Source organism: Glycine soja, chromosome 9 (genome assembly GCF_004193775.1).
Source record: "Glycine soja cultivar W05 chromosome 9, ASM419377v2, whole genome shotgun sequence".
In the NCBI taxonomy this organism is placed as follows: domain Eukaryota; kingdom Viridiplantae; phylum Streptophyta; class Magnoliopsida; order Fabales; family Fabaceae; genus Glycine; species Glycine soja.
In genome coordinates, this window is record NC_041010.1 from 7,248,729 (window position 1) to 7,256,606 (window position 7,878).

A 7,878-nucleotide genomic window follows, 5' to 3' on the forward strand; every position below is an offset into this window, starting at 1 on the left:
TTGGCAAAAAATCCAGCATCTATATTAACTTTGAGAATCCCCGAACCTCTTGCTCTCACTGAAGCATACAAGGACCTATTGCTCTCACTGAAGCTTTGAAGAATCGAAAAACAGCATTGATTGAAAGATGTTGCTACTTTTCATGAAAATTACAAAACATGCAATCACTCAAACCGTGTCATAACTAAAAGGATCAATATTAAAATTTAATTTGATCTCTTAATTATTAAAAGGTTCATTTTAGTCCTTTAATTATTTAAAATGAAACAATTATATTTTTTTTCCATCATATCCGTTAATTATTTGACGAAAATTGATACTTTTTGTATAAGTTGTCAACACTAGGGGTGTTCGCAGCTTGATTTGGTTTTATTTTTCATTGAAAAGTCACCCAAATCAAACTTAAAAAATATATGCGATTAGATTTGGTTGAATTTTTATTTAAAATAAAATCTGAACCAAACCAATATTTTACGATTCGGTTTTTGCGGTTTTTACTAAAATATTATTTCATTAAAATTTATATAATTTCTTTTCATATTTTAAATAAAATTGCATAAAAAAATTGTCAACAATAATCTACAAAACTTACTAATATGCTAAACCTTCAATCATCAAAATCTACAAGATTTCATCTGTTTTAAACCAAACATATCTTAAAAAGTATGAAAAAAGTAGAATGCATTCAATTGGTATATATATAAAATGTATAACACTAAAGTAATATATGTTGGACAAGTGACCTCAATAACTTAAGAGGGGTGAATTAAGTTTTAAAATTTTCCCACTAACATTTTAATTCCCTTTTAAATGATATATGTTAGACTCAGAATGCAGAAGAAGAATAAACAATTAAGTTAATCAATGCTCTTTAAATGTACAAGATAAAATCAGTTGCAATAAAATAAATGAGATAAGGAATGAGAGAATTACAAACTCGATTTAGACTGATTTGATCACTTCTCATGCCTACGTCCAGTCCTCAAGTAATCCACTTGAGATTTTTCACTATCTTCGTAAATCCTTTACAGTATTTGAACGCACCTTAGGATCTCTCACCCTTATGTTCAAGATTCTCACAAGCCAAGAGACAAACAGTCTCTTGATTACAACTCAGTTTATGAGATGAATAAAAAGATTTTTCTCCTTTAGAGTAGATGATACAAATTGAAGTTCCTAGAAGAATTCTAATAGATTTACAAGAGTTTGGCCAAGAGTTATTTAGAGAGGATTTGACAATTAAGTTCTCTTTGAAACTTTGTCTTGTACTTTTTGAAGTTAGACACACATATATATAGGCTCACTGGTGATCGATTACAGGATTCTGATAATCGATTACACACTTATATTTTGAAGGGTCATACAGACATTTGGTAATTGATTAAAAGATTTAAAATTCAAATTTGAAAACCCTTTTCGAAAAGTCCATTTGCAATCTGTCTCGGGTAATCGATTACAATACCTAATAATCGATTACTAGTGCCTTAAGCTGTTGAAAATAATTGTTTGAGGCCAAAATTAATCAACCAGTGTGAGATTCTTTTAACAAATAAACTAAGGCCTTATCTTTTCTTTTTATCTTGTTTGTTTGACCTTAAATTAATCTTGAAGCAATCTCTGAATGCTTAACCTTGAATATTTCTTGAAACAATTTTGTTTGCTTATACTTTGTAATCATAAAAAACTTGTATATATACATTCACAATATAAGTGTTGGTACAAGTATTGCGATTTAGATCAGTTTCAAAAACACAAATCACAAATCAAACAAAATCAATCGGTTTGAGAAAAAAAATCATTTAAACAAATCCAAAAAATGGTTTGGTTTGACTTTCGGTTTTTTTAGTAGTTTTTAGTTTTTATTTTGAATTGATTGAGATTGTCTTATACATACATTCACAATATAAGTGTTGGTACAAGTATTGCAGCTTTGATCAGTTTCAAAAACACACACCGCAAATCAAACCGAATCAATTGATTTGAGAAAAAAATCATTTAAACAAATCCAAAAAAATAGTTTGGTTCGACTTTCAATCTTTTTGAGCAGTTTTTAATTTTTATTTTCAATCGATTTAGATTTGAATACCCTAGTCAACACAATATTTTAAAAGATTATTTATAACTCTTAATTATCTCTAATATCTTTATTAGGACAAAAGACTATTTATAACTTAATTATTTTGATTTTAAAAAGCAAAATAAACTTTTTAAAAACTAATAGATGATGAAAGCCTTTTCTTAGAAAGACGACGGCAATCATCTTACTATGACAATTGACAAGACACAATGTTTGTTGAAATGTAGAATTTTATCAATATATGTTTGTATAGTCTTATCAAGTTTAATGAAACAACATATATATACAGTCTTGTTCCTTGAGTAAATATTACTAGCGCTAACTCCATTCATGAACACCCTTAAGCATCATCCAGCCATGTTTGTGATAATTTCTTAATGTCACTAATATTTTAAGATGAATGTTTTTTTGGTATTATGGATTATATTTTTCTAATAAGAATTTTTGTCGTTGTACAAATCTTCCAATTGCTAAAAAAATCTTTACTTCATCGGTTTTTAGAGAAGAAAATGTAAGACATCTTTTTTGGTGAAAAGAAAATGTAAGACATAACATACTAAGAATGGCAAATTTTATATGAATTTAAAACAGCTAATATTTACGGGTTGAAAACACGATTAAGTAAAATGAGAATTGGCTTGTGCGTTAGCATGACTTTTGGAAACCCACCAGCCAAGTCTTCACAACTCAAAATACTAGGCTTTCAATGGAACAGCAAAGGGGACCTAATCAATTTTTTTTTATTAACTCTAGACACTTTTTATTATAAACCTAGTGGTTAGGTCAGATTGTCTTACACATGAATTAGTATTAGGTGTCTAAAGTCTATTGAAAATAAATTATATTATTAATGAGTTTAAGTATCATTAAATTGATTATATTGTAAGCAATTTTTTTTTGACTAAATAAAATCTCACAATTAATTACACCACAAAAATTTGTAGAAAAAAAATCTCTCAAGAGAAATTAAGAATGGGAGACTCTCTCATCCAAACAATTTTTTTTAAAAAAAAAATTATTATGGGCATGTTTGGTATAGGAGTATTTTAGGCAAATAATATTTTCATTTTTGAAAAGCTTTAGAAAAAGAAACTAATTGTTTTTAAAATAAGTAGAACCAAACACGTGGTAAGTGTGGTAAAAAAAAGAAGTCATGCAGCTGTGTGCAAACCTAAAATAAAATTAATTGATTCACAAGTTGCAGTGTCAAGTATTTCATATTCCCATTTTTTTCTGATTTTTTTTTCCAAAATAAAATCTCCATTTTTACCCTTTGATTGAAACAATCATGATAAGATACAGAGTTTGATTTTCATTTTTGTGTCTTGATAACAGATTTAGACATTAGTGGAAATTGGTTTTGCTATTTGTAAAGCGGTTTTTAACATTATAACTTTTTTAAACCTTTTAATTTAGTTGTTTTTGCACAGTTGATAACATTATTTTGTATTGCTTTCACAAAATTGCTTCCAAAGCACCATATCAATTATCAAGTAACAAATGGGCCTTCTAACAAGCCAGTTGAGTCCATGACATGGCTTGGGCTGGGTGTTACTTGAGCTCACCTCGAAGAGCATCTAAAATATATGTAATTTTAAAGCAAAAGATATACCTACCTCTCTTAATTAATAAAATATAGGCGCACTCCCCCTTTTTAATAGATTTTCTTTAATGTCCTTTCAAATTTATTTCCTTTTGGACCATCAACAGTCACACATTCTGCGACTGCATGTAAGATTAATTTTTGATATAATGGGTTAAAGGATATTTGTGGTTTTTGATCAAGGATAAAAAAAATCTCCTTTATTTGGTTTTTGCTTATCCTCTTTTCTTCCGGTGCTCTCTACTAGGAATCATGACACGTCTTAGCTCTGTGTGTTCTGCATATTTGTTTTTATGAAAATGAAATTTCCGTATTCCTCTCCTAATCCTTGCTCTTCCTTTCCCACAATTTCCGCAAGACGACCCTTGCTTGGAAGGGATGAGTGTAATCATTGATACTATAGGAAGAGTTTTCTACTTACATCAATGCAAAACAAGGATTGAAGAATGATAATGATTGGATGGGAACAATTGAGTTTAAAGAATCACAGTAAAGATGGGGTATAGGGTTGAAAGAATACAAAAATGAAAGGAAGGTAAAAATATAGTTTATATTATTTTTCTATAAAGGTTATTTTAGTAATAAAAAACATAAAAAAAAAGGAGATATGCATATAATAATTAATTAAGGGGGGTAAATATATCAAAATCCTATAAGCATATTTTTGTTGTAAATATGCTAACTGGTTAGAAGTTTCTAATTATATTTTTCTCCTAAGTGGATAGCATTATAACACACACACACACATATTTAATGTATTTATTTTTTGCACTTCCACTATTTTGAATCTCCCATTATATTTCGAAAAATTCATTTCAAAATATAAATTTACATTATGGAATGAACCTTTCAGAATGCTATGAGAGATATAAAATGTAATAGTGAGAGTATAGGATAAAATAACTTGTTTTAAGATGTTTTATGGGCTTTTTGTTGGCCCTTTATTTGGTGTGCAATACACTTGGTATATGCCAAGCAAAACAAATAATGTGGTGCATTAATTAATTTTCCTTTATTTGTCATAGCAATTTTGGCTCTGCTGGGCCGTCACATATAGATCTAACTAATGTTAGTTGTTGGTTCTCTAAGGCATTTGGTAATTGCAACTCCAATGTTTTTCTAATACACCTCCCTTTCCATTTATTTCACCAAACTATCCTTCTAAACATCCCTCATCTCTATCTCCCACCCTTCCATCTTCCATAGTTGCATGTTGGCATCCTCTTTGTCTTACCTAAGTACCTAACTGAAAATTTACCAATCCAATCCCTATCGATAACTGACCCTCTCCATAACATGTACCCTCAAGTTAACCATATTGTTTCTTTCTAGTTTGGATAGTCGTTTGTGAGAGAGGCTCTGGAATTGTAGAGGCAAATGCAACATTCATCTGACTTTTGATTTCCTATGCAAAGCCCAATGACATATACATAGTTAATTTTTGCATGGGAAGATAAATTGGATAAAAAAGGTGCTAAGGTTGTTGTGATAAGTGTTGTTGTCACAGGGCATTGAGGTGTTGGCTTGCGATTTGAATATTACAAAGAAACAACAAATAAAGTAAATGAGCATAAAAGAAACAAAGCTAAAATGGTGTGTCTTTTCAGTTAGACTTATTGAATCGAATGAGAGATGGTTGTTGCTTGATGGTGTGTCTTTCCAACAGATTGGTTGAGGCAAATATCTTGCTTTGTAAAAAATTCTCTGAGGTTGAAATCTAGGAAGCAGTGTTGGGGTCTGGTGGTGACAAAAGCCTGGGGCTAGATGGGTATAACTTCAATTTTATCAAGAAGTGTTGGAGTAGCTTCAAATCTGATTTTAGTTTGATGTTGGAGGAGTTCTAAAGAAATGGGAAGATTCCACAAGGGGGAAATCCTTTGTTCATTGCTATGGTTCCAAAGAAAGACAATCCACAAGATTTAGATGACTTTAGAACTATATCCTAGGTGGGGTGTGTTTACAAGGTTATAGCTAAGGTTTTATCTAAGAGGATGAAAGTTATCTTGGAGGGAATTATTGACAAGAGACAATGTGCGTTTGTTGGTGGTAGGAACATGTTAGATGGTGTTCTCATTGCCAATGAGGTTGTGGATGATGCTAAAAGAAGGAAAAAGGGATGTCTATTTTTTAAGATGGACTTTAGAAAAGCCTATGATTCAGTTAGTAGGGAGTTTCTTTACTACGTAATGCGTAGATGGAGATTTTCGAGACATGGATATCTTGGATCAAAAGGGGGTTGGAGTTAGTGATGGTGTCAATCCTAGTGAATGGGAGTCTAATTGAAGAGTTCCCTACTATTAGGGGATTCAGGCAAGGGGATCCTATCACACCTTTCTTTTTCTTAGTTGTGGCGAAAGGCTTGAGTGTCCTAATGAGGATGGCTACTCGTGGAGGCTTGTTCTTAGGGTACAAGGTAGGGGTGGATTAGGTAGAAGTATCCTTGATGCAATTCTTGGATGATACTTTATTCTTTGCAAAGCCATTTTTGCAAAACGTTATTTGTATGAAGGCAATCCTAAGATGTTTTGAATTAGTGTCTGACTTATGGGTCAATATTCACAAGAGTAAGTTGGCAAGTGTGGGAGTGGAGTCAAGGGCAATAGGAACTTATGCCAGTCTACTGAATTGTGGAACTACGAATATCTCATTTCTGTACTTGGGAATTCCTATCAATGCTAACCCTCACAAGGAAGCTGCTTAGCAACCTAACATTCAAAAGATCTCAAAGCGGCTTGCTAGTCGGAAAGGTAAATTTCTATCCTTTGGAGGGAGGATAACTTTGATTAATTTAGTTTTATCTTCTCTCCCTTTCTTTTTTCTCTCTTTCTTTAGGATTCCTACTGGGGTGGGGAAACGAGTGCAGAGGGAGTTTCTAAAAGGGGGGTGGGAAGAAGAGGAAGATCCCTTGGGTGAGATGGAGTCAAGTGTGTCATGTAAAACTATAAGGGGTTTCTTAGATTATCAATTATAAGAAACCAATAGGATCTTGAAACCTATGATTCTCACAAACAATAAATAAACAGATAATGTGTACCTTTCTCCATAGGAAGACTTCTTCTCTCTGGTGTACTTTGATTTCCTAGGAAGAGGAGAGAAACAATATTTCACTTTCTTAGACTATTCTTTCTGTCTCTCTATGTTCGTGATGACTATGGTGAGAGAGAATAATTTTCTGTCAGGAAGGGGACCTCGTTTCACGTTAGTGGGTATTAACCCGCTTTTATAACCACTGCTCTCATCAAGTAGCAGTTACCTTCATAAACTTCTCCTATTTAACCCAATTACAATTTAGTCCTTAATTATTAATTATTTATTTATTAGTCCCTACATAAGTCACATGCCTCTCACATGAAACATTAATTCTAACATTCTCCCACTTGGCTCATGTGACATTATTAAACATTATGGACTAAATAAATAAATAGATTAACTAACATAATGCACATTAAAAATGACTAAATCATTTTATACATTGGGTACATCATAATTTCATGATTAAGGATAGGAACCAATTCGAGTCATGGCAATTGTACATCATCTAATCGACATAATCCTTTCCATGTACTACAAATTAGTCTTCTCCTTAATATGACCATTAGTTAGGAGTACATAATTGGTCCAACATAATGTCTTCATTCAAGACAAAACCTGTTAACATTACTCTAACACAAACATGCATGCAAACATAGAGAACATGTAATCAGAAACACATCATGATTGAGCTCATAGTGTCACTAAAATGCATAAGATAAATTACACTTAATGATCACCAATAACAATAATGCTCATACTTTCAACATGTTCTATAATGTCTTAGGCAGTAATCCCTTATTCAAAGGATCAACTATCATAAGGTTTGCACTAATATATTCTATTGACACTCTTTGTTTATGAACTTCTTCCTTCACGACAAAATACTTCAATTTCATATGCTTAGCACCCTTAGAGTACTTGTTGTTCTTACAAAAAATATTGTTGCGGAGTGCGGAGTTATCACAATACATTTTCAGCGACCCAACAATATTGTCGACAATTCCAAGTCCTGAAATAAAGTTTCGCAGAAAACATGCTACAAATTCAGCTTTCAAATGCAACAACAACTGATATATACAAAATTGTTTCCATTTGTTTTCATTCCATATCATTTCTAGGACATTATGTGAGACTAAATTTGTTTCCTTTCTAAATTAGAATAGGT